General features: G+C 55.7%; 1 protein-coding gene across 3 annotated transcripts in view; it reads right to left on the bottom strand.

The window, feature by feature from the left end:
- The window catches only part of GNG7 (G protein subunit gamma 7), a 120,845-nt gene that overhangs the window by 80,492 nt on the left and 15,010 nt on the right, over positions 1-25,343 (bottom strand). For all 3 annotated transcript variants that reach the window (XM_087867421.1, XM_045800099.2, XM_045800097.2), the window contains exon 2: positions 9,386-9,443. The gene's annotated coding sequence lies outside the window, so the exon portion shown is untranslated. The remainder of the gene's footprint in view (positions 1-9,385; positions 9,444-25,343) is intronic.

Here is a 25,343-nt window from a genome sequence, read left to right as displayed (position 1 = left end):
GGGGGGGGGGGGGCAGGTGCCTGCTGACACAGTCTCAGAGCTGTGAGGGGCTGAGCTTCCTGGGCCTGGCTCCAGCACCCACGGCCACCCACCCCCCCAGCTGGCCTGAAGCCCACAGGGACCTCTGCCCACCACCGCTGGGGGGACGGAGCATCCTCACCTTCTCTGGTTTCCTAATCTGGAAAACAAGGTCAGTGCATCGTTGCCAGAGGTGGGCCTGGAACCCGGGGGATGAAGCCCAGCCTCTGCCCTTGGCCTCCTTGCCTCCTTTTCCTCAGCCTGTGCCCTTGGTCCTGGCACCAGCTCCACTGCTGTGCACCTAGAAGGGCTCCCTGGCCCCGGCAGCTCCAGGACATCATCAACCTCAACTCAGACATCACTTCCTCCAGGAAGGCCTCCCTGAACACCTGCTCTCACTCTCCAGCAGTGCTGTCAGCATCAGTTTGCTCAACTGGGGTCTCACCCAGGGCAGTCCTGCCCCAGGGGACTCTGGGTGATGAAGGGATGTCTGTGGCTGTCACGACTTGGGGGGGGGGCTCTGGCCTCGAGTGTGTGGGGCCAGGGATCCTGCTTGACCCCCACCCCCAGTGCCCGAGACGCAGCCCAGTGTCTGCGGTGCCCAGGGAGCCAGCTGGCTCTACCCCACGGCGCCGGGGCACAGAAGGCCTGGTTAATGGTTTGCCAGGGGGACCAGCAGATGTGACCCCAGCCCGAATCCCGGGTGCTGCCCGCGTACTCCGTGTGCCTGTCCTCACACCCACAGCCTTTACTCCTGTCAAGGACGCCCACAGCTGGCAGCCTGGTGCCAGAAACACCCACCGGGAGTGCTGCCAGACCTTGCTGTCCGTCCCTCCGGCTGCTCCTGGCTTTGCGAGCTTCACGTGGGCCAGAGGGTGCCCAGCTCTGAGAGCTCGCCTCCCCTAGGAGCAGAGGTCTGGATGAGCGGGAATATGAGTCAGGGAGCCAGGGAACAGCACATTGCATTCCAGGAGGCTAATGAGCTCAGAGCTCAGCTCCGGTGATGACTGTGCCGAGGAAGCCGCATGTGATCATTACTCCTTCTTGGTTCTGTCCACAGTCCCTGACGTGTCGCCAGGCCAGGTCAGACTTCCCTCTCGGTGCAGGAGGTCAGGTGAGGACCAGGCCAGAGCCTTCTCTCCTTCTTTCACTCACTTGCTAAGCACCTGCGAGTGGTCGGACAAAATCCCTGACCCGGGGGAGCTTCTAGTCTGGCCCAGGGGGCAGACGCAGCTGATCTGAACATCGCAAAACACCGACCACGTGGCCCCAGGCAAGTCACTCAGCCCCTGTGCCACCGTCTTCTCATCTGTGACACGGACACAACGGGGCCCTTCACTCAGGTTCTCGGCGGCCTGACCTCCAAGGCCTGGTGGGGCTGGGCTCTCATCTGCAGCCGCAGGACCAGAGGTCCTGGACGGGCGCGGCTCCGAGCATTCACGACGTGGCTGCTCGCTGTCTTCAAGGCCACGGAATGTCCGCTGCTGCTGCTCCTGCTCTTTCCGTCTCCGTCTCCTTCTTTATTTTGGTAAAAAACACACAACCATCTCATCCGTTTTTATACATACAGCTCATTAGTGTTAAAATATTCGTGTTGATGCACGACGGATGTGTATGACGTTTTCACATTACAAACCCCAAGCACTGTTCAACACTAACTCCCGTCCCCGTCCTCCAGCCCCCCTCCCCGCACCTGTGAACCTGGGTGGATACTCTGGATATGCTTCTGGGCTCTTTCAAGAGCTGGCCTGATTAGGTCAGGCCCACCCAGGTACCATCTCGTCTGATGAACCCCAAGTCAACTGATTAGGGCTCTTCCTAGATGTGCAAAATCCCTTTTGCCATTTCACATTAGCCTAACCGCAAGAGTGGCACCCCGTCTAGTCCCAGGTTCCCTGCGTGCGAAGAGCAGGGATTAGACAGGGTGTGGACACCAGAGGGCGCCCACCTGGGGCACCATCTTGGAAAACGCAGCCCGCACTGCCACTGTCAGTATCATGACGAGGAGGAAACACACAGCCCCCCGCCACGGGGAACACCTTCTATGAGTCAGACTCTGTGAGGCACGGAGAAAACAGCCGAGAACCTCGGGGGAAGGGGAGGCAGGCTTCGTTCCAGCAAGGGGATGTCGTTGTAGGTCTCCAGGGTTGGGCAGGACAGACGAGGGAGCTGAGGACAGGGTCTGTCCCCCGGAAGGAAATGGAGTCTCTCACTATCACTGAGGCCCCCCTGTGGATGCCAGGATGGCAGTGGGGTCAGCGGGCCCAGCCTCCGTGCTGAGGAAGGTCAGGCGAGCTGCCCGGGGGCGCGTGCGTCTGGGAGGTGCACCTGGCTTTGAACCTGAGCCTCCGGCGCTGGCCCTTCTGCAAACAGACCCACCGGAAGGGCTGGCTGCCTGAAGAGGGGCCGGCAAGGCCCCCCCAGAGTTGTGGCGGGGGAGGGCATGGCCCAGAGCACCGGGCGTGGCCCACGGTGCCATCGAGGCAGACGCCTCTGTGTCTGTTTCCCGCCGGCTGCCCCCACAGGCACCGCGCACACGCGTGAGAGCAGCTCTGTCAACTTCATGGGTGTGTGACAGTCCCGCACACTCGACGGGGCAAAGCCGAATCTGCGTGTGTGGCAAACAGCAGGGAACAGCACACACACAATCCCCATGCCGACTGCCTGGTTTTGCACTATTAGTGACGGAGATGCCACCACCGGGGCTAGCTGGACAGAGGGGGTACGGGCCGTGCCGGGCAAGAGCTTGTAACTTCCTGGGGACCTGAAATTATTTCAAAATACAAGTTTTTAAAAAATTAGGTGAAGCCATGCATACATTTAGGTGTAAACTGGGACAAGATATGCTGTGCCTTCTCCAAACACCTCCTCTCTCCCCTAATCCTGAGCACCCCCCCCCCCAGGGTCCTGGCATTACTCCCAGTAAGCAGGGGCTGGAAGGCAGACAAGGAGGGTGAAGACTCCACCCGAGCAGCCCCAGCTGAGGCTCAGGCCAGGCTGTGTCTCGAACGACGCTGCTCCCTTCCTCCCCTTTGTGGCCAACAGGATTCCAAGAGCCCCCAGATCCCTGCTCCCGGGTGAGCGCACTGCGTGGACTAACCCTGAGTGTGGACGGGGCCTGGGAGCGTGATAAGATACCATCCCTTGCTTAGATGACTTGTATGGAAGAAGGGGTTTGAATGATGGAATTAAGCCTCCAAATTGGTCAACTCTGAGTTAATTAAAAAGGGAACGCACCTGGGTGGGCCTGGCCTCATCAGGTGAGCCTTCAAAGGGTCAGGGACCTTCCTAACGTGAGAGACTGGGAGTGTGAGGAGGCCAGTGGAGGAGACCATGTGGCTTGGACAGGACCTGAGAGTGGCCTCTAAGAGCTCAGGGTGGCCTCTTGCTGGCTGCTAGCAAGACAAGCTGAATCCTGCTGACAACCGGAGTGATCATGGAGAGGCTTCTTTCTCCACCATGCCTCCACGAGCACTCGTTCTCGCCGAGCCTGGTGAGGCCCAGAGCACAGCACCAGCCACGCCGTCCACACTGCTGACCTGCAGAACCAGGAGCTGATAAACAGGGTGGAGCCGGGTGTGTGGTCACCCGTTACACACTCTCTGTGAGACGGAAGGACAGAGCGCCCTGGGGTTTTCCGATCACTGTCAGGGTCAGTCACATACAGGGATGCTCCTTTCACTCAGACATTCCAAAGTCTGGGGAGCAGTGAGCCGGGAATAGTGCATGAAGACCAAGATACATCTTTCCTAGTAAGAAACCTTACTAGAAACCACAGTATCACCCCTCCAAAGGCCTCACCTCCGGTTACCAGTGCATGGGGGACACCAGTGACAATTAGAGACCACCGGTGATTCCATCTGTGGCCATTAGAGGCAAGCCCCCAACAACCCACGGACCTGCATCTGGAGCCCCCACTCAGGCCTCTGCCAGGCTGAAGTCAGCACAGCTCTTGGGCCCCCAGGTCCCTCTCCCTGCCTCCCACTGCTGAGCACGCCCCAGCGGGCCCTCTCCAGGCCGTGCCTGAGCCCTATGTCTCGTGGACCCCCTCTGTCCCGTGGACCCCGTGTCCTGGGTCCTGCACCGGGGGCTTCTGCAGGCAGCTATGAGCAGTTTGGCCCGGAGGGGCCCCAGCACTCAGTTTGCAAACTGAAAGCATGAAGTGGGAAGGAAGGAAATGAGCCACCAGCCCACTGGCTCCAAGGGAATCGGGCTGAGAATGGGCCCTGGGAAGATGCAGAGACCCCACTGCCCAGCACATGGCTCCCGTCTCCCCCGCCCCCACCTTCCTGTCATATGTGACTGTCGTCCTGTGTCTGTTTTGAGTCAAGAGGCTGCAGCTGGATGACTAGCGACGGGCGCGTGTGTGCCATGCCCTGCCCCGAGGGAAGCTGACTGTGCGAGCGGTTGCCCAGCAACATCCCTGTGCCCATGGAGGCATGGTCTCCGCCCGTGTGTGGCCACTGGGTTGTTCCGGTTCTAGCGGCCCTGCTGAGGGGGCCCCTACTCCAACAATCCCCCATGTGAACGCGCTGGGGTCCTGTCAAATGGGTAAAATCAGGTGGTCATAGCACTAGCCAGCCCGTGAGATAGAACCTTCTGGCACACCTTGGCCCACAGGGTCTGGGAAACAACATGGGTGGAAACCAGGCAGTGGTGCACGTGGACAAGAAGGTGTGATCTTGACACCCCCTCGAAGGCGAGAGTCCCGTGCAGCCGGGATTTCTCTCCTCGCCGTGGTGGACAATGGGGTGGGTCACTCTCTGGGGGCGTCCTGGGTGCTATGGGGACTCAGCAGCACCCCTGGCCCAAGCACCCAGTCGTAACGGCCACAGACCTCCCATGATGTGGCCCGTGGCCCCTGGGGCCTCACAGCCCCGGGGAAGCGCCCGCAGGGGAGGGTCACGCTCCTGTGTGAGCCGTCCCTGCTGCCTTGGGAAGCACCAGCGTCCCCGTCTGCCAGCTCAGAGCCCGCAGGCTGCAGGGAGAGGGTTCCGGGCGCCGTGGGCTGCGGCAGGGCCCCGAATTATGCATGTTCTGTATGTGCTTTCTGTTGGGACGGCGGCGGCAGCCCGTGACCTTTCGCGAGCAGAACGTTTTAAGGTTTCGACTATCTTGGCAGTTCTTGCAGGAGAACAGCTTGTCTGCAGAAAGAACTGATAACAACTGCATTTCCACATGCCTGGGACAGACCTGAAGTGGGTAACCCGCGGGGGAGAGCAGCGCGCGCGGACACTCTGACGAGCAGGCTGGGGGGGGGGGTTTGCTCCACACAAGGGCCCCTCTGGAGACAAAAGGCTCCAGCTGCGCTTGCAGCGGGCGGGAATGCTCAAAAGCTCCCAGGACAATAGGGAGTCATCAGAAAAACACACTCTGCTGTTTGAAGGTTACGGAGCTCTTTTGTACTTTCTGCCGTGTCCTTGTCCAGAGTGTTCTCCCCCTCCCCCGGCACCATGGACACCGGGGGCCGGCCACTCCGCGGAGGCGTGGTGGTTGAGTGGCGTCCCTGGCCCCACCCACTCAGTACTATACCTGCAGTATGACGACCACAGATGTCCCTGGACACTGTCCAGTGTCCCCTGGGGGCAAGAGCGCCCTCAGTTAAGAATCATAGATTTAACCTAATATATGCAAAATCTCATTTCCACAGTGGCCCCAGTTTGGGTGCTCGGGGCTGCCGGTAGTTCGTGCCTACCACGCTGGAAATCGCAGCTCTAGACACCGGATTCAGCTCAAAGACGATGTCTCATCCAAAGGAAAGCTAGCACCATGAGGGCCCGGAACACCCGAGCCCAGGTGACTTCCGAGGGAAAGTCTAGTGCCCTCAGGGGACAGGGGGTCTGAGCTGTCCCAGGCAGCTGCCAGGCTGGTGCAACACTGGCTTGCCACTCCAGGAGGCGAGCGTCAGCTCCAGCCTCCAGAGCTTCCCAGGCAGCAGGAAGACCCACCCAGTGGCCAGGATCCCCGTTAAAGACAGAGTGTGAGAGAAACCATTAGGGCAGGGTTCTTGTCCTGTCCCCAGGGGACCACAGGCCATGTCTGGGGACATCTGTGGTTGTTTCCATGGTGGAGCTCCTGGCATCGAGTGGGTGGGGCCAGGGAGGCTGCCCCGCCCCCATAGCACTGGGAACACCCCCAAAGAGTGACCCACCTGATGTCCGCAGTGCTGAGGCAGGGAAAGCCGCAGTGGGTCCCCAGGTCCTGCTAGGACGTCAGCTCTGCGGGAGCCAAGGGTTTTCCCTGTTCTGGTCATTGCCATTTCCCCAGAGCCCGGCCCAGGCACCCACTCAGAAACCCCTGCGGAGGGAAGGGACCAAGTCTGTGGGAGGGCTACCCCTTACCCAGGCAGTAAGCATGCAGCCGACTGCACTAGCAGGTGTGACACAGGCCAGACACTAGGCCACAGGTGCTGCACGGCGACACCAGCCAGATTCCAGGCCTGGGACGCCTGGGGGGGGGCTGCTGACGGTTGGTGCTGTCCCCAAAGGAAGGGCTGTGTGGGGCTGGAGCCACCAGCTGCTGCTCCAGAGGAGGGAGGAGGGAACGTTCCAGAAGCAAGGCTCAGTCTTTGAGGTGGGGGTGCAGCAGCCAGGCTGCCCACCCCCAATCTTGTGTTTTCATTTCTGTGCCAAAGCTTCTGCTGTGCCAGACCATGCCCGGGTCCAGGGTGGGTTTGGGGGTGCAGGTGCCCCAAGGTCACAAAGCCAGCGCTTCCCTCCTCCCTTCTCCACCCAATGGAAGGGGCCCACTGGCAGATGCTGGTCCCAATCAGGGGAGGCTCGGGATCTGCAAGGTGGGGGGCGAGAGGGCCTGGGACAGGTTGACCAGGGAACCCTCGGGGCTGGAATGTCTTGAAGAATGGGACAGGGTGGTCACAGAGCTCCAAGAGGGGCAAGCGGAGGGCTGGAAACACCTGAGGTGCGGGCCTGCACCTGCCTGCCCCGCCTCAGCTCCACTCACACCCGGCTGGAGGCCTGGCCTGCAGACCTTCTCTGCCCCCTCGTGGCCGCCAGGGGGAACTGCAGCACTGTGGCCCAGACCTCCCACCCAACACTCCAGGAGCAAACACCCCAAACTCCTGCTAGTCCTTTAGCTCTGGTATCTGCTGGAGGGCTGGTCCTGCCACAGGAGAGGTGGCAGCAGCCTTCGCTTGGCGACACCCGGCTGCTCAGAGATGGTAAACCCTGGCCAGGTGCCCACAGACACCTCACACAGTGCCTGAGCTCTGCGAGTGACTATTTAGTTAAAACAGGACCAGGGAAAGCCTGGCATCCCCCCTCCGAGGAGTTCCTGCAGGAGAGCCCCTGCCAGGTCTGCCCACAGTGGGCCAGCTCACCGATTCATTCTGCACCCCTCCCTCAGTGCCCCTCCCCTCGCCACACTGCCCAGTGTCCCCCACCCCACCCCGCACGGTGGGGCTCAGACCAAGCAGTGAGTCTGCGTTGAAGATTTAAGTATAAAAGATGCAATCTGAACAAAAGACAGGTGCATTGCTTTCTAGCATCTTGAAATTTGGGGGAATGCCAAAGAAAACACAAGGGCGAGTGCCAGTGTGCTCGATCCGTAGGAGAAAGCCCACGGTGAGTCCAGTGGACGGCCCACTCAGAGCAATATTCACAGCAGGTGTCACGGACACCAGGCAGCGTCCACACACAGAAAGCGGAAAGTTCAAACACCACGTATGAAGAGCTCAAGAACGTTGCTGACGAGGCGGAGAGACCCCCTCCAGGAAGGTCCGTAAGGGCGCTCACAGAAGGCATAGCTGGGGGCTGCAGAATCCCCAGCAACCCGACCCAGTAGCCCTGAAACTGGCCCGGCTGCTCAGACGGCCGGGGAGACAACCGAGGGGACCGGCACTTGTGGAGGGCGACACCCTGATGCTCTCCCTCCCTGCCACGCACGGCAGACCTACGAATGGGAGTTCGCCCCCAACGACAACCGGCCAAGGACGCACCACGTTTGCACGAACACATTCCTCGCAGAATGTAAAAAGAGAGAGAGAAGAAAAACAGGAAAACAAACACCCCCACAGAGCAATTAAATCAAGTGTAAAATTATTTCAAAAGGAGTGACTAACAATTTGCCTGTGATGTGGAATGCCAAGCCGGCGTCAGGAAAGATGAGGGAAAACGCAGGTTTACTGACAAGGAAAGCGGCCCATCAGGCAGAAGGAGCACGTTCAAGAGTAAACCCTATTTATCCAGAATCACGCATGTGGATGGAACTCACGGAGGGATGGGGGGAGAACGCTCACCAAGACGCCATCACACTGTCACTGGGCAGGCACGCTGTCACCAGGTGGGGGCTCTGGGCGCCTGGCTTCTCCTTTGCCTGCACTGTCCTTTCCACAGGACGTCAGTCCACCTCCACCGGCCGGCTGCGGTCTCCAAACACCCCCCTGGCTGGCAACTCTGTGACACGGGCGCCACAGGGGAGGTCATCTGCATGGGACCAGCTGGGCACCCACACGTCACACCCAGCCCGGGGCTCCCATCGCAGCTCCTGGCCTCTGTCCTCAGAGATGGCCTCTCTCCTGAGTGAAGCCACACACATCCCCTGTAGCCTTACTGAGGTGCACGTTGCAGTCCCCAGAACTCGCCGGTTGGAAGCACACAAGGCGAGGAGTCTCTGGTAAGAGACCGCCCCTCACGTAGCTCCTGGTGCACACCCACAGCAAGTCCCCATTCCCACCCCAGCCCCTGGCGGCCACCAAGCACCTTCCCGTCCCTGCGGACGGGCCTTTTCTAGAAACTTTATGGAGACAGACCCATGGGATGTGCGTCTTCAGGGTCTGCCTCCTTTTCTAACGTTTTTTCATTTAAACACACGCGCACACACAGCTTGGGAATATCCAACATTATAAAGACATCCGATGTCCCTCAAACGTACTGACAAATGAAACACAACCCTAATCAAAGTCCCATAAGAATTTTTGCCGGAAACTGAAGTTGATTTTAAAGCCCACAGGACAGAGGACACCGCAGGAGAGCAGCAGAGCCCTCCATGGGCGGGCGGAAGGGGAGCCTGGGGGCCGCCGCAGGCCGCTGCAGCCTCCCCCCGCTCACTGTCACACCGCCCCTTCCCCCACAGGACAAAAGCCACCCAACACCCTTTGTGAATGAGACGGACGGACAGAGAGCAGGACCCGAGCTCAGAGTCCTCCCAAGGCCCTGCGGTGCCTCGCAGTCGCCAGGACGGGCGCCAGGTTTGAGAGATCCGTCCCGTCCAGACACTTGGCTCTGCTTCGGGCAGTGGCTCCGCACAGGCTACCCTCCACACCGAGCCAAGCTCCTCCCTCTCCCCGGCCCGGCCACGCACATCCCGCGTTCACTTCGACAGCGGAGGAAGAAAACGTCACGACACTGACCTGTGCACGAGGCCGAGCTGTCTTCAGCGCCGAGGTTCAGGAACCACACGTCCGCTCCCTGCAAGAAAAACGGAACACCTCACTGGAGCATCATTGGGCCAGAAACACGTCATCTGGTGGTGGCAGCAGCGAGAAGGATCTCGAGCTCATGGTCAGACCGCCGCAAAGACCATCCAGGGGTTCTGCCCGTCAGCTGCCCTGCCAGCCTCGGAGACAGGCCTCCCGGTGCAGAGGTGGGACTTAAGAAGGCAATTTGCCAGAAAGGTCTGTGAGAAGTTTGCAAGGTCATGGCTGCTAAATTGTCCAAAGGCTCCCAAACTCAAAGGATGAAAGGATCACACAATCATACTTTTCATGCTTTGTAAAGATGTTTGCCCACATCACTTGACCCTCACGGTCATTCTGTGAGGAAGAGGTGGAAACTGAGTCAAGCCCCTGCCCCAGGGCACCCACCAACTCACTGGGGTCGCCCTAAGGAGACGTGAGGACCAAATACCAAGTGGTGTCTTGGATGGGGTCCCGGGGCAGAAAAAGACATTAGGGGCAAACTGCTGAAATCTGAACAAAGTGGGGCTGGGTTCACAGAAGTGCATGGTTGACACAAACAGACCGTGGGTCCAGGAGGTGTGGGGGAGACTGGGCGATGGGCAGACAGGAACTCTCTTTGAAACTCTCCCGAAAATCTAAAATTATTTTAAAATTAAAAGGTTATGGGACACCTGGGTGGCTCAGTCAGTGAAGCGTCTGCCTTCGGCTCGGGTCATGATCCTGGGTTCCTGGGATCAAACCCTGCGCAGGGTACCCTGCTCTGCAGGGAGCCTGCTTCTCTCTCTACCTGCCACTCGCCCTGCTTGCACTCTCTTGCTCTCACAAATACATTTAAAACCTTTTGAAACAATAAAATTATTTTAAAACACGCAATTCTGGGGACTCCTGGGTGGCGCAGTCGGTTAAGTGTCCAACTCTTGGTTTCTTGGGGTTGTGGGATCGAGCCGCGTGTCAGGCTCCGCGCTCAGCGAGGAGTCGGCTTGGGATTCTCTCTCCCTCTGCTGCTCCCCATGCTCTCTCTCTCTCAAATAAATACATCTTTTAAAAAATTACTCAGTTCAAAGATTTAATGCTGGTTCCCTTTCTGGGAGTTTGGGCCACTTTGTTGTCAACCAGGGGCTGGGACGGAGAACTGAACTTCCCACCATCACCTGCAGGTGGCGCCGGGGGCTCAGAAACGCCTCAATGGGGGGGGGCGGGGAGACACTGCTGCCAGCCGGAGGCCACACCAGAGAATGAGCGAGGAAGGCCAGAGCAATTATGACCCGACCGAGAGGCCGCGACTTGCCTCAACCTTGCAGGGGTCATCTATGTACATGATCCTTCAAGTTTTTATTTCTGAATCAATTAAAGACTCACAAGACATTGCAAAACCAGTGCAGGGGGTCCTGGGCACCATGAGCCCAGCTGCACCCATGGTGGCTCCTTACACAACTGGGGGAGGCTGTCAAAACCCGCAAAGTGACTGATGACGAGCATCGTTATCTAAGTCTTACTGAGATGGGTTCTCAGCCACACGGCAAGTGCACAATAAAGTGCTTTTTAGCATTTTCTGAGTGTGCAACTATTACCACTACCAACCTTAGGGCTTTTCATCATCCCTAAAGAAACCCCGTCCCCATTGACGGTCACTCCCCACCCCTCCCCAGCCCCCACGAGCCCCCTTCCCATCCGTGGAGGAGCCTGTTCTGGACGTGTCACACACGTGGACTCACACACCGTGGGGCCTTCTGTGTCTGGTTCCCTCCCTGAGCGTCGTGGGCTCAGGGTCCGTCCCCGGGAGCAGTGCCTGTCGGTGCCTCGCCCCTGTTCGTGGCCGGGTGACGCTCCTGTGCCTGGTGGACACACTGCGTGTATCCCTTCGCTACTGATGGGACACTTGGGTGTCTCCACCTCCTGGGTGATGTGACTCGTGCTGCTGTGAACATGGTGTCATGAATCCTTTCAAAGGTAGGTTCTCACTCTGCCTTCACCTGCACCAACCGCAGATCTCCCCGCCCCCAGCCCACAGCACCAGCCTGCACTTGAACTTGCGCACCTAGGCGACCACCACAGGCGCCCCCACCTTGGCTGCGCTCAGCCCAGGCCAGCTTGAGCAACGGACCCTACAGCTCTGTCCCGGGGCCCACGAGACCGCAGGCTGCCAGGTGCACCAGCTGACGCCCAGTTGTCCCTGTGACCTTCATCCAGGCAAAGATGCAGGGCTTTCACTTTCCCCGTCAGAGGGAACCACAAGCCCTCTCGAAGGGCCAGCAGCGGGACGAGGAGCTGGGACCCGGCAGCAGGACAGGCTTCAGAATTTGCAGAGCCGGAAGCCAAATGAAACTGGGATCCCTCGTTCAAAAATTATGCCAAACTTGAAGAGAACGACAGCAGAGCCTGCTGACCCCACGCAGACCCCGGCCCGAGGCACTGCCGGGGACGCAGGCCGACCTCAGACACAGACTAAGAAAGCTCCGGGGGAAGTGCCCGGTGCCGAGGGAGAGCTAAACCACACCTGGAAATGGACACGGTTTCCAACGGTGGCCATCGGGGCGCCCGCATCGGAAGGACTACTACCACCGACATTCATCCAGGGCAGCACTTCTTACAACCTGGGACCCTCACCTTGTCCACACGCTTCCCTTGTCTTTGCCTTTCCTTTACACTGAGATCGAATTCACAGACCATAACCTTCACCCTTTGCAAGTGTCTGATTCAGGGGCTTTTAGGCTATCTGCAAAGTTGTCCAGCCACTGCACCGACTCCAGGATGTGGTCCTTGGCCCTCGAGAAGTCCCGGGGCTGCTGGCACCGCCAGAATCGAGGGGTTCAGTCCAGCATCCCAGGAGGGGCGAGACCCCGCTGTGCAGGGGCTGCATCTGTTCTGCCAGCCGCCGGGCTTCACCGCACCCCGCACAGCACGTGCGCCGTTACCACGGGGTTTCCTGACGCCCAGCTGGCGCGGAGGGGAGGCCTGCGGAGCTGGGGGAAGCTGGGGAGAACAGGCCGCTCCCACAGAGCTGGGTGACATGGGCCAGGTCCCCCCCAGAAGCTCGCCTGTGACACAGGAAGGGCCAGAACCCCGCTGTGTGTCTGTGGGACAGGCACAGGGGCTCGGCGAGCGCAGGCCTGGCCTGGAGCGAGCCCGGTCACGCAGGTCCCCATTCTCGGCGGCAGCCATCAGCGGCATCATTCGTCAATGGGAAAAGGGAAGACGAAACACGTGGATCACAAGCCAAGGGCACTCCAGGGGTTTCCACCATTAATTTCCCAGTGGTTTCTACTTCCCTTGTAATTCTGAAAGGGTTCGACAGATTTAAAGCCCAATGTCTCTGAATAGTGAGTGGGGGGCATGGGCAGGGGGACCCTTAGCTCCCAACCCTGGAGATCTGAAACTGCCAAAAGCAGGGCCGTGAAACCGGATATTAGGGGAGATGACGGGTCAACCCCTGATGAAGGAGTCGCGTTGGGCTGCGCCCCTTAGAGCCCATCGTCAGTAACTCTGGATTAAGGAACTGAGGAGCCAGCCCGAACTGACACAGGACGTCTCATCTGGGAGGAAGGCACGTCACAACCCACTTTGCTCAATCGGAGCCTCCAGGATTTTTCCAGAGGGTTGGCACAGCCCTACTAAGCGCAAACACAACTGCCCCTCCATCTAGAATTCAGGCCTCCCCCCCCCGCACCCCAGCACTGCGGTCATTCTCTGTGTGGGGTGGGGGGAGGGGGCAACCTGGGCGCTGGGGAGGACTGAACAGCATCCCCCAGCCACTTGATGCCAGGACAACCCCAGTCATGACGACCAGAGTCCCTGCAGGGAAGGAGGAGCCCTGCTCGACAGCCTACACAACGGCTTCCTGAAGCTTCTATTTGAGGTTCTGTGCCCAACTGGACACACTAGCTCATGAGCTGCTGCCACCTCTGAGTGCCCTGTCCCCTCTTGGGGGTAAAGCCCTTTTCGGGTAGAACCCCGTTATCGATCTCCCGGGCCAGGGGGTGGCAACGACTGAACCCGAATGTCAACTAGGACTTCGGTTACTGGTCACATATCAATATTGGCTCATCCATGACCACAACCGTGCCGTGCTAAAGCAAGACGGGAACGGGGAAACGTGGAGGGGCGGCGGCTGTGTGGGAACTCTATCTTCTGCTCCATTTTTCCATAAACCTAATGCTACTCTAAAAAGCAGTCTACTAAGAGAGGGTCTTGAAGAGACAAATTAGAATTCTGATTTTAGAAAGGAGGAAGTGAGCCGGGAGGGGAGAGGGAGCCCATCTTAGACCAGATGATCGCTAAGTGCTGACACTTCACCAGTCGGTCCTTCAAGGAGCTGTTAGGAACCAGACCCAGAGAGAAGCTCCGTCAGTCCTGGCCAAGTGCATTCCCTAATTTCCCCCGCAAAGCTCTTGTGAGTACCGTAATGATACACTTCGGTGAGGGTCAGCCTCCTCTGAACGCTCAGGCCCGGACTAACCTACACCACAGCCCCCACCCCCCGGCCCAGGGACCAGAGCGGATCAGACCCCTAATAGAATCAGGCGCAAACCACCTCCCTCGGATTACTCCCAAATCCCATTTGGCCAACGGAAAGCATATTGTGGCTGGTGACGAGCTGATTTCTGCAAGATGGCACCAAGCAGACATCACTGTCCAAGACACCCACGGGGCCCTGCCACCAACAGGGTCTGATACCAGGGGCGCCGGATCAGCGGAGGGTGGACGTGCCTGCTGTCAGCACTGGCTCACCTGACATCTGCACCTGCGTGTTCAACCATCACAGGTTGCTAATGGTAAGCACTGAGCAGCACTGGATTTTTCATTTTCTTGTTTTCCCAACATCTATCAACCTGATAATCTGGGGAGACACAGGAGCCCAATGGGACACGAGAAATTCAACGAGGGGAGAGCAGCCTAACAACAGGGGTAAGAAAATGAAATCTTTGGGATTTCATGAATTATCGCAACGTAAATGCCAGCACCTAGTTCCTGAAACTGAATGAAGCCACTGCCTTCACCTCCTTCCCTCTGAAGCAGGGTATCTCCCTACCCCCACCCCCAAACAGCACCGCTGACTCTCCGTGGGGCCTCCCGGGCGCTGGGGGGGGTCGAGCAGCACCCCGTGACCCCGCTCGCTGGAGGCCAAGAGCACCCCAGTTGTGAGGAGCCCGATATCCCCAGGCAGCCCCCACCGCCCCAGGGGCCAGCTCAGCCCCCAGTGGAGATGGGCCGCCCGGACCCGGCAGAGGGCAGAGGGCAGATGGCAGATCTCCCCCTGCCCAGGCTGCAGTTCACTTCTCTGGGAAATGAGTGGGTGGGACGGGGGCTTCTGAGCCCCCCTCGACTTCCCACACTGACGCCCCCCGGCCTGCGGCAGGCAGGAGCGCTTGCCTGCGTGGAGGCTTGATATAGCAATGCAGCGCTGTCCTTCACGCACTGCGGCGATCAGCCCAGCCTTCCCTCGTCACCACAGCAACCATCTAAATATGTCACCCTGACGAGGCTCTGATTGCAAATGAAGGGGGAGGAGAAGCCTGGGGGCCCGGATGGTGGGGAGGCACCCAGGGGGGAGGTGACACAGCTGACGGCAGGCTCTGCCAGGACAGACCCAGGGCAGGCGCCGTCACACCCCTGACCAGACCTGACACGAGGGCACCGCTTGCTTGACCCCGGGGTTAAAGGTCTCCAGGAACCAGAAGCTGAATAGAGAAGGAGGAGGGAGTGCTGCTGCCCTGTGATCTCGGGTCCATGGTGACTCAGAGGCCCTCCCAGCCCTCCCCCCACATAGCCCAGGTGGGGGTCACCTGGTTCCCACCAGGACCATCGGGGTTTATTCTGTTCTCACATGTGGACAGGGATCTGACTCAATTTTTGTCCAAGTAATTAACACAGGGTCTTCTCCCCCCCAGATCTGGCACTGCTGACACAGTCAGGTCATTCTCTGCAGGGGCGTCCTGGGTGTAGTGGGGGCCGAGCGGCATCCCTGACCCCCGCCCCTTGATGCCAGGAGCCCCTGGCTGTGATGACCCCAGATGTCCCCAGACACAGTCCTGGGGGCAGGACTGCTCCCTTGTGCAAGGTCATCAAACCCCACCACCTGGAATTGTAATATATGGAGGGACGGGCAGTTGATTAAGGAGCGAGAAAAGAAAATATGTAGAAACAGATTTCTATTTCCACTGAGAATTAAAATGGTGACACAGTCCCACGGAAGGGGGTGGGTGGGTATTCTTACATCTGAGAGGCAGTGCTGGGGCGCACTGTCTGTCCTGACTTCCTGGCTCACGGCCTCCTCCGTGCCTCAGTTTCTCAATCTGTAACACAGAGATGATGGGAGCACTGACCCCACGAGTGCTTTCCAGATTAAACAGCTGAAAATCTGGGGACGCCTGGGTGGCTCAGTTGGTTAAGCGTCTGCCTCCGGCTCGGGTCATGATCCCAGGGTCCTGGGATCAAGCCCCACATCAGGCTCCTGGCTCAGCGGGGATCCTGCTTCTCCCTCTCCCTCTGCCTGGCACTCCCCCTGCTTGTGCTCTCTCTCTCTCTTTCAAATAAACAAAATCCTTTAAAAAAACAAACAGACCATCTGTAAGACGCTTCCATCAGCACCTGACATCATTAACAGCGCACAACTGCTTTATCATCGGTGCTCTGCGCTACATAAGACACGTCACAGAGTAAGTCACACGCCACGACTTCTTCATCGCTCAGAACTCGTGGTACCGGCTTTGTGGACAAGACCAGGGCCCAGCAAAGTGTTCCCACGAAGGGCCAGATGGTCAATACCTCTGGCTTTGTGAGGCAGGTGTTTTCTGTCGTTACTACTCAGCCTGGCTGTAGTAGACAAAGGGGGCGGCCATGTGCCAATAAAACTTGACAGAAGCAGGAGGTCTGGATTCAGCACAAGGGCTGCAGCTTGCGACCCCTGGAACGGAAGACGGTCTGTTAAAACATGGCACTGTTTTAGCCACAGATACTCAGAGCCAGACACCACTGCGGAGAGAGCGTTCTGATCTCATTCCGAAACCAGACCCTGCCTGGGTCACATGGAAAAGCTCCACACTGCCCCAGACCATCACCCAGCGAAACTATCTCAGACCGTCCAGCACAGGGAACACTCACAGCCACAGAGCTGCCACCTTTAAATTCTTAAGACGGCAATTGCTCTCCCATCACCTTGAAAAAAATCCAGCCCCCCACTTGGTAGTAAATACCTCTTCTTTATCGACTGGCTAGCAAGCCTTGGCTGCAAAGGGCACCCAAAATGTCTAGACCTGGTGAGCAAAATCGCCACTGGTAACAGCCCACGTGACCCACCCCCAGAGTGGGACATGGTTTATGCACATGGAAGTTCTGAGAACCCGCCACAGCCCAGGGGGCCTGAGATATGACAAGTGAACGTCATGTGGGGTCCTGGATGAGGTTCTGGGGCAGAAAAAGAGAAATGAGGGGAAAAGTAGAGAAATCCAAGGTATGGATTTCAGTTAATAACGACACACCGATATTGGTCTATTATCTGTGACAAACGTAGCACACCGAGGGAAGATGGCGAGTGCAGGGGACCTGGGTGTGGGCTCCGTGGGAACTCTGTGCTGCCTGCCCCATTTCTCTGGGGATCTCAAACTATTCTAAAATGAAAGTTTACTGAAAAAGAGAAAAGCAGAGAGTGACGACGGGCAATTAGCTGCCGATGCCAGGGAACGCTTCAAAGTGTGACTGAGGGAGCATTAAGTCCCTGTGACAGCGCCTAATAATGACATGATTATATAAAACCTAGAAGAGAAAGACGCTAAAAACAGGATATGCTAATCAACAGGGGAAGTTCGCTCTTGTGACAGGAACAGGGGTGGGGGAAGACAGGTGGCTGAGCTGTCCCGGGGGCAGCCACGGTGCACCCACCATGGGGTCCTGCTGGAGCAAGCCTCTCCGGCAGCTCAGGCCGACCCGGGCACCGTGGCACATTCGCTCGGGAGGCCTGCTGAGTGTGCAGCCAGCGCCCGGGCCTGGAGGAGGGCAAAGGTTTATGGATGGAGAATTCCGGAAAATAAGAGGGAAGCTGTGGGCCAAAGAAAGAAAGACAATAGAATGTGGCATCCTGGTCTTTGCAATTACCTTATTCAACACGTTCATCCACACCAGGGTCTCCCCCGCTGGGGCCCACAGATATTCAGGGCTGGTTCATTCTCTGAGGGGCATCCCAGGCACTGTGGGGGCTGAGCAGCTTCCCTGGCCCCACCCCCTCCATGCGAGGGGCACCCCCAGTCGTGACAACCACAGACATCCCCAGACATCACCCGGTGTCCGCTGTGGGCAGAATCGCCCCAGATGAGAACTACCATCCAACAATACCTAACAATCTACACACAACCCATAAGGAGTATAACTATCCCTGCTCTACAGATGGGGAAACTGAGGCTCAGAGAGGAGATGAAACCAGCCTGAGAAGAAGAAAGGGATAGTCATGTGTCAAATACCACTTTTAATAAGGAGAGGCCTCTGAATTGGGAAGAAGGCAATGCTGATCTATCTGGCCCACCACTTGGCTTATAAATAAAGTTTTATTCAAACACAGCCATGCCCATTCACTTATACACCATCTATGGCACATCTGTACCTACAAAGGCAGAACCCGGTAACTGCAACAAAGACTGCTGGCCTGCAAAGCTGAAAATACCTACCCTCTGGCCCTGTACAGAAAGTCTGTGGACTCCTCACAGAGAGCTGGACATCACTGCTTCAAGGCCCTGCAGGGCTTCCTTTTCAGATTCTCAGCGTAAGTGCGCAGGGAACACTCTGTTGGAGGAATGCACACAACACAGACAGCCTCCCTGGAAGTGCAGCAAATCTGGCCTGCTTCTGCTTGGTTCTGGCCCAGGAGGCCTGCCCCGTGCTCCCCTCCGAGGCCAGAAGACGGTCTGCCCCTCCTCATCCGCCTTCCAGGGAGCGCGTGTCATCGTAGGTGTGCGGGGACTGTCGGGTGAGTGGCAGCTGGCAGCACGCCAGCTCATCTGCCTTCGAGGCCCCAGTGTGTGGGCTGTGCTGTCACCTCGACCCTGCTCTCACGTGGGACGCAGCGGAGGCTTCTGCTCCAAGCTGGGGCTCGCCTGACTCTGCAGGTCGGCCCTGCAGCCTCCGGAGGGTAAAACATGCTGAGTGAGGACAGGCTACCAGCTCATCCTCCCAGAGTTCCAGCTGCCTCCACACAGCTCTGTGCCGAGACCCATGGAATGTTCTAGAATCCAAAGGTCACCTTGCTCCACGCTTTCTATCCCCAGCACTGGGGGCACTGGGGGCAGGTCACTCTCTGGAGGGGTGGGCACTCTGGAGGGCTGAGCGGCATCCCTGGCCCCACCCACTTGATGCCAGGACCATTCCAGCCGTGACCACGAAAAATGTCCCCAAATCTTGGCCAGTGGCAAATAGGGAAACTGTTTGCTCTCTAAAAGTAACTCCTGGAGGGACACACTGGACCTGACTCCACCCAACACTCGGAGGCCAAACCAGGGAGGCTCAGTGGTGCCACAAAACCAGAACTCCGGTGCAGCAGCCCTGAGACCCCGAGACGGTCCACGCCCAGCAGGTCCCACACATGCAGTCTGCTGGGGGCGCCGTCTGTTTCCTAAAGCTCGCATCCTTCCTGATCCAAGCCTCACCAACGGAATGCGTTTCCTGGGGTGCCGGTAACAAACGACCACAGACCGGGCAGCTTAAAACCACAGGGACTTCTCTCCCACCTCTGGAGCTAGAAGCCCGAGACCCAGGCCTGGTCGACGATGACAATCTGGAGGAAGGAGACCCGAGGCCACCTGTCCGTCTGTCCCAGATGCCGGTGGCTCTGAGCCTCACACAACCAGCAGAGGCCAGCCGTGTCCTTCACACCAACCACAAAGTGCTCCCAGGTAACTTTCCCTCCCCAGCATTCCAACATGCTTTTCTGACTTCCAGCCACCTCCTGGGGGGCTGTGTGGGAATGAGCTGTCACAGGGACATTCCCCTACAAGGGTGGACGGCCACCGCAGGGGTCGGGGGATGGAGTGTGCCACGCTCCAGCAGCCCGTCCTGGGGTCACAAGTGTGAGGTAGGTCCCAGGGCAGGCAGGTGGTGACAATGTGGGGCCCTGGAGAGAGGACACCTGGCTCGCTCTGTCACCACATGGGAAGTGGCCTGATGTCGTCAGCTCTTCAAGCAGCCTGAGGAGCTGGGAGGTCTTTCATTATAAAATCCCCTGATTTTTAAATGTTGGCAGTAATTCAAAGTTTAAAACCCCCGGTTCTGGCTCAGCCAGCGGATCAAGGCCAATACCAGCTGTGGACGGCATGAGCCCCTCTGTGTGTTCTTCCCCAAAACCACAACCCTAGTCTGACCGTGAGAAAACACCAGACAAACCCAGATCCGGGATGCTCTGCAAAGCTGCTGACCTGTCTTCTGCATGACCGGCCAGGCATGCAAGACAAGAAAAGTCAGAGAGACTGTCTCAGCCCAGAGGGGCCTAAGGAGACAGACAACTAAATGTCATGTGGGGTCCTGGGGGGGGTTCTGGGGCAGAAAAGGGACATTTTCTGGGAGATGGGAAAGAATAAGGAAATCTAAGTGAAGTATGGACTTAAGTTAATCATAATGTATTAATATTGGTTCAATATTTGTGACAAATGCACGACACTGATGTAAGACACCACTACCAGGGGACACTGGGTGTGGGCTACATGGGAACTCTCTGTACTGTCTTTGCAGCTTTTCTGTAAACTCAAAACTACACCAGGGAAAAAAGGAAGGTTTGCAAAGTGCAAACTAGGTGTATTGCTGTAACACGCTGCAGGATGTCCACGACTGCCCTGGAACTTGCTGTTAAAGGCTCAATGTGTCTTCCAAACTCAATGGGCTGGTCCTCAGAAGTGACCATCAAATAAATACAAATATATAGCCATAATAATTTTTTTAGAAATTAAAAAAAACGCTGGGATGGTCAAGTTGCCAGGTGTGAGGAAAGGGTTTACTCTATGAACCGGCAGACCCAAGTAGGAGAGCAATAAATAGTTAGAAGGTGGGGAGCCCCCTGGGGGACATGAGCCCAGCCCTTCATGGTGCAGAGGGGCACAGAGGTCCCTGGCCACCAGCAGCCTCCCAGCCAAGGAGGGCCTCGAAACCACATCAATGGGCACCACTCCCGAGCTGCCGTCTGAGCTGGCGCCCTGAGGATCCTGATGTCACGTCACCCTCACACCAATATGGCTGCAAGGTCAGGAACCACTCCCTCTCTATTTTGTTAAGGAAAAAAGCTGTTTGTTTGAGGTTTTTCTTCTAAGCTAAACAAAACGTAAAATACTGCCCAAAGCCAGTAAGAGGCAAAGGAAGAATTCAAAGTCAGGTTTAACTCTAAAGCTCATGAAGAGAGAGATCTGGTGTAACCCAGTGGATCCCCCCAGAGACACTCAAAGCCTGGAGACACTAGGAGTGCTCCTGGTAGGGGTGGGGCCAGGGATGCTACCCAACCTCGACAGTGCCCAGGATGGCCCACAAACAACGACTCAGCCCCAATGTCCACAGTGCCGAAGGGGTGAGCCCCTGATGGACAGGGAAGGAGTAATAGCTTATCACACACCCAGACCTATCCGTGCTCACACTAAGAGACCCAAGACATTGGTAAGTACAAGAACTGCAGACTAGTACATCGGCCAGCACAAGCCACCTGAGCTACGTTTTCTTGAAAAGATACATTTGTACATGTACTTGCATATGCAAAGGGAAAAATATTCTAGAAGAAAACAGCAGAACTGTTAACAGTTACAACAGCGACTAGGACTGAGGGGTTGGAGGTTTATTCTTTGTTTTATGCCCTTACATATAAGTTGAAATTTTATTTACCATGAGCATAACTGATAATTCAAAAATTACTTCTACTAACTGGGGATTTGATTAATTATCTAGCCCAAAATGTCAATAGTGCCTAGGTCGAAAAACCCAGATGCATGGAAAATAGAGAGACATGACCACTGAAGAAGTAATATGTTACAGATTACTTCCCCAGAGAAAGGAAGCAGAGAAATGGGAAACCTGAGAAAGCTTCATGATTAGCAGGGGAAAACAAAGGAAACTATCAATGCAGACCAACACGTAAGACAGAAGGAACTACAGGTGGGGATAGGAGATGGCATCCAAGCTATGAAATCAAACAAAGTGGCAGCTACGGACTCCCACACAGGAAACATGAGGGCAGATTTCAATTCAAGTGCACAGCCCAATCCGTGCTTTAAAGCCTATTCCAGGGGCACCTGGGGGGCTCGGTCAGTTAAACCTCTGCCCTCGGCTCAGGTCATGATCCCGGGGTCCTGGGATTGAGTCCCACATGGGGTTCCCTGCTCAGCAGGGCATCTGCTTCTCCTTCTCCCTTCCCATGCTTCTGCATGCTCTCAATCTCTCTCTCTCTCAAATAAATAAACTCTTGAATTAAATAAAATAAAGTCTGTTCCATGGGGGTCTCTGGGTGGCTCAGTCAGTAGGACATGTGACTCTTGATCTCAGGGACGTGAATTCAAGCCCCATGTTGGGTGTAGAGATTACTTAAAAATAAAATCTAAAAAAAAAAAAAAAGTCTGTTCCACGGAAATTGAGTCCACGTGAAGATCGAGCCCTTGTGGAGCTCAGCTCCAGGAATCTGCTTCCCAGTAGGCAGTGGTACAATCACACGCAGTCAAGGAGCAGGCAGTCCCACCCACTACCACACAAAGAAGGAATCGGGCGCTCCCACAACGCAGCTACAATACAGAACACCTGCACACATAACTTACTGCGTGTTGGCCACAAACTTTCTAGAAAAGTAAACTTGAAGCTTTTAGCTCTGAGCTTCTGGCCTCAGTAAGTAGCTTCTTAATTACAAGGGAAAAAACTAGGTATATTTTCTCTGCCATTTTTATTTAATATTCTATCATTGGCATTTTCTTTCTCTTTTTTTTTTTAATCTTTTTTTAAGATTTTATTTACTTGGGGCGCCTGAGTGGCTCAGTCGTTGAGCGTCTGCCTTCGGCTCAGGGCGTGATCCCGGAGTTCCAGGATCGAGCCCCACATCGGGCTCTTCCGCTGGGAGCCTGCTTCTTCCTCTCCCACTCCCCCTGCTTGTGGTCCCTCTCTCGCTGGCTGTCTCTCTCTGTCAAATAAATAAATAAAATCTTAAAAAAAAAAAAAGACTTTATTTACTTATTTGAGAGAGAGAGAGCACAAGCGGGGAGGAGGGGCAGAGGGAGAAGAGAAGCAGGCTCCCCACTGAGCAGGGAGCCCAATGCGGGGCTCGATCCCAGGATCCTGCGATCATGACCTGAGCCAAAGTCAGATACCTAACTGACTGAGCCACCCACACACCCCAATCCTTGGCATTTTCTAAGTATTCTTTGAAAACAGGTTTTTTTTTTATGGCTGCCCATAAATTTACATCGAATTAATATACCATAATTGATGAACCATCTTTCTTACTATCAGGTATCTAGACTGTTCCCACTTTCTGCTTTACAAGTAATGCTGAAGTGAACATCATTACGCCCATCTCTAATTACGGTCTTAGTCTACATTTTTAGAGATGAAATGATGGGCTCGAGAGCATTAAATATTTTTAAGGTTCTTGAAAACACACGACTCAGTTATTGTTGAGAAGGATCACGCCATTTTATTCTATCCCCCTGTCTACACCCTCATCACCACTGGTATTATTTTTTATTACTCCTCACCCATTATAAAGGTGAAAAAGAGAATCTTATTTTTTTCAAACAACTTTTTAACTTTGGAATATGTTTAGATTTGCAGAAGAGTTGTAAAGATAATACAGACGATTCCTATATCCCTCACGCAGCTTCCCTTAATGTTAACAACTCATGTAACCAGGGTGCATTTGTTACAACCAAGACAACATCGCTTCTCGGCCTCTTGGCTAAGATCAAGTGTTACAACCAAGACAACAACGTTGCTACATTACTATTAACCAAAACCCCCAGTTTATTCAGATTTCACTGGTTTTTCCACTAATGGCCCTTTTCTGCTCTAGGATCCCATCTAGGGTACCACTTTGCATTTATCACACTTTCTAGATGTTGTCCCTAATCCTTAGAATAACCTTATAACCTAAGGTTTAACATCTCCATTTTGCTGATAAGATGAGGGTTCAGAGAGGTAAAGTGACTTCCCAAAGTCACACAGCTGGTGAGCAGCACGGCCCGGATGCAGGCCACACCCGAAAGACTCCAGATCTGGGAACACCGTGAGCATGGTTCCCTCTCTCTCATTCCATCCTCACCTCCTTCAAACGTGCAAAGGCTGGCCTCTAATTCCCCACTAGCAAACGAGGTGAGCCAAGCAAGGTGATGTAAGTTGGGTAATTAACCCACGTGACAGAATTAAGTCGTTAGTTCTTCCCTTCCAATAGCCACCCTGGGAAACTATTTCAGAGCAATATGCCCTCTCATGACGTTTCTGGATGCATCCTCGGGAATCACCTTTGGAGAGAGTAAAACTCTTATACCTGTGAAATACGGTCCCACAACTTAGCAATGACCTCTCCCACTCAACCACAATCGGCCTGCTCCCGTTGGGCCATCCACCTTACTCAGCAGAGAGTGACCTCTGGCTGGGTGGAGGGCACTCAGATGGTCCCCCAGTGATCCCCAAGTCTGGTACTCACGTCTTGCGTCAGCACCTGCCCCTGAGTGTAGGCAGGCCCGTGGCTTGCTTCTAACCTCCAGAACGTGGCAGAGGCGATGGGATGTCACTTCCGTGACTATCTGACATGACAGAGTAACCCCCATCTTGCTAAAAGACTGTCCCTTTGCTGCTGCGACAAAGCAGGTTGCCAGCGACCAGCAGCCAAAAAACTGAGAGCGGCCTCCAGGAACCAGCCACGCGAGCGGGCTTGGAGGTAGATCCGTTCCCAGTTGAGACAAGTCTACGGCTCAGGCTGACACTTTGATTGCAGCTGAGCTGCACCCACATCCTTGACCCACAGACACGGGGAGACGATAAGCACGTTTCTAGCCACTAAGTTTGTCTGATTTGTTACACAGCATTAGCAGACAAATACAGCCTGTTTCCCAAATTCAAATCTACCCTCAAAAGATAAACGTGTGGGGGCGCCTGGGTGGCTCCATCGGTTGGGTGTCCAACCCGTAATTTTGGCTCAGGTCCTGATCTCACGTGTCATGGGATTGAGCCCCGAGTCAGGCTCCACGCTCAGTGGGGAGTCGGCGTGAGATTCTCTCCCTCTGCCCCTCCCCCCACTCCCATGCCTGCACGCATGCTCTCGCTCTCTCTCTCAAATAAAATCTTTGGGAAAAAAGGATAAAAATCTGAAATGTATTCGAAACCTACAGATTCGTATATCTGAAAACCCAAGAGCAGCGCAGCGCCCTCCCGAAGGCACTCACAACTGCAGCATGTGAGAACCACAAATTCTCCCAAGGTGACCGATAATGCGGAGGACACCTGCTTCGACGTGAAATCTGGGGGTGGTGAGGAAAACACAGATTCCCTCAGCTGATGTTCACAACTCAGATGCTTGTGCTCAATAGCACACACCCCGTCCGTCAGGCGGTTTTTGTACGTGACGGAGTTTGAAAGCTGTTCTGTTGTATACCACCACAAAGAAAAACGGATTCAGGAAATAACACTATACATTATATATATCGTACTACTTTTCTTAAAACAGAACTGCCATAACGCCTCCCCCTCTGGCTGAGACTAGAATAGATAAAATCCAGATTTCTACACACTTGGGATTGGTAATGTTTTAACACATGGGAAATGCTATGGGCTTGCAAACTGCTGTATATTCTTCAAACATATTTCCAACCGTGCCAACCACCCCAACAGTTGGAAGTGTTCACAAATGAACCAAAACAGATCACATTCTCGGGGACAGATGCACTGTGGAAACTAAAGGGTCTCTCTGCTGCAG

The sequence above is a fragment of the Ursus americanus genome, chromosome 14, assembly GCF_024610735.1.
Source record: "Ursus americanus isolate L20-20 chromosome 14, mUrsAme1.1.p, whole genome shotgun sequence".
NCBI classification, from domain to species: domain Eukaryota; kingdom Metazoa; phylum Chordata; class Mammalia; order Carnivora; family Ursidae; genus Ursus; species Ursus americanus.
The sequence above is the reverse complement of the archived record's forward strand: the minus strand, read 5'-3'. Positions and strand labels throughout refer to the sequence as shown.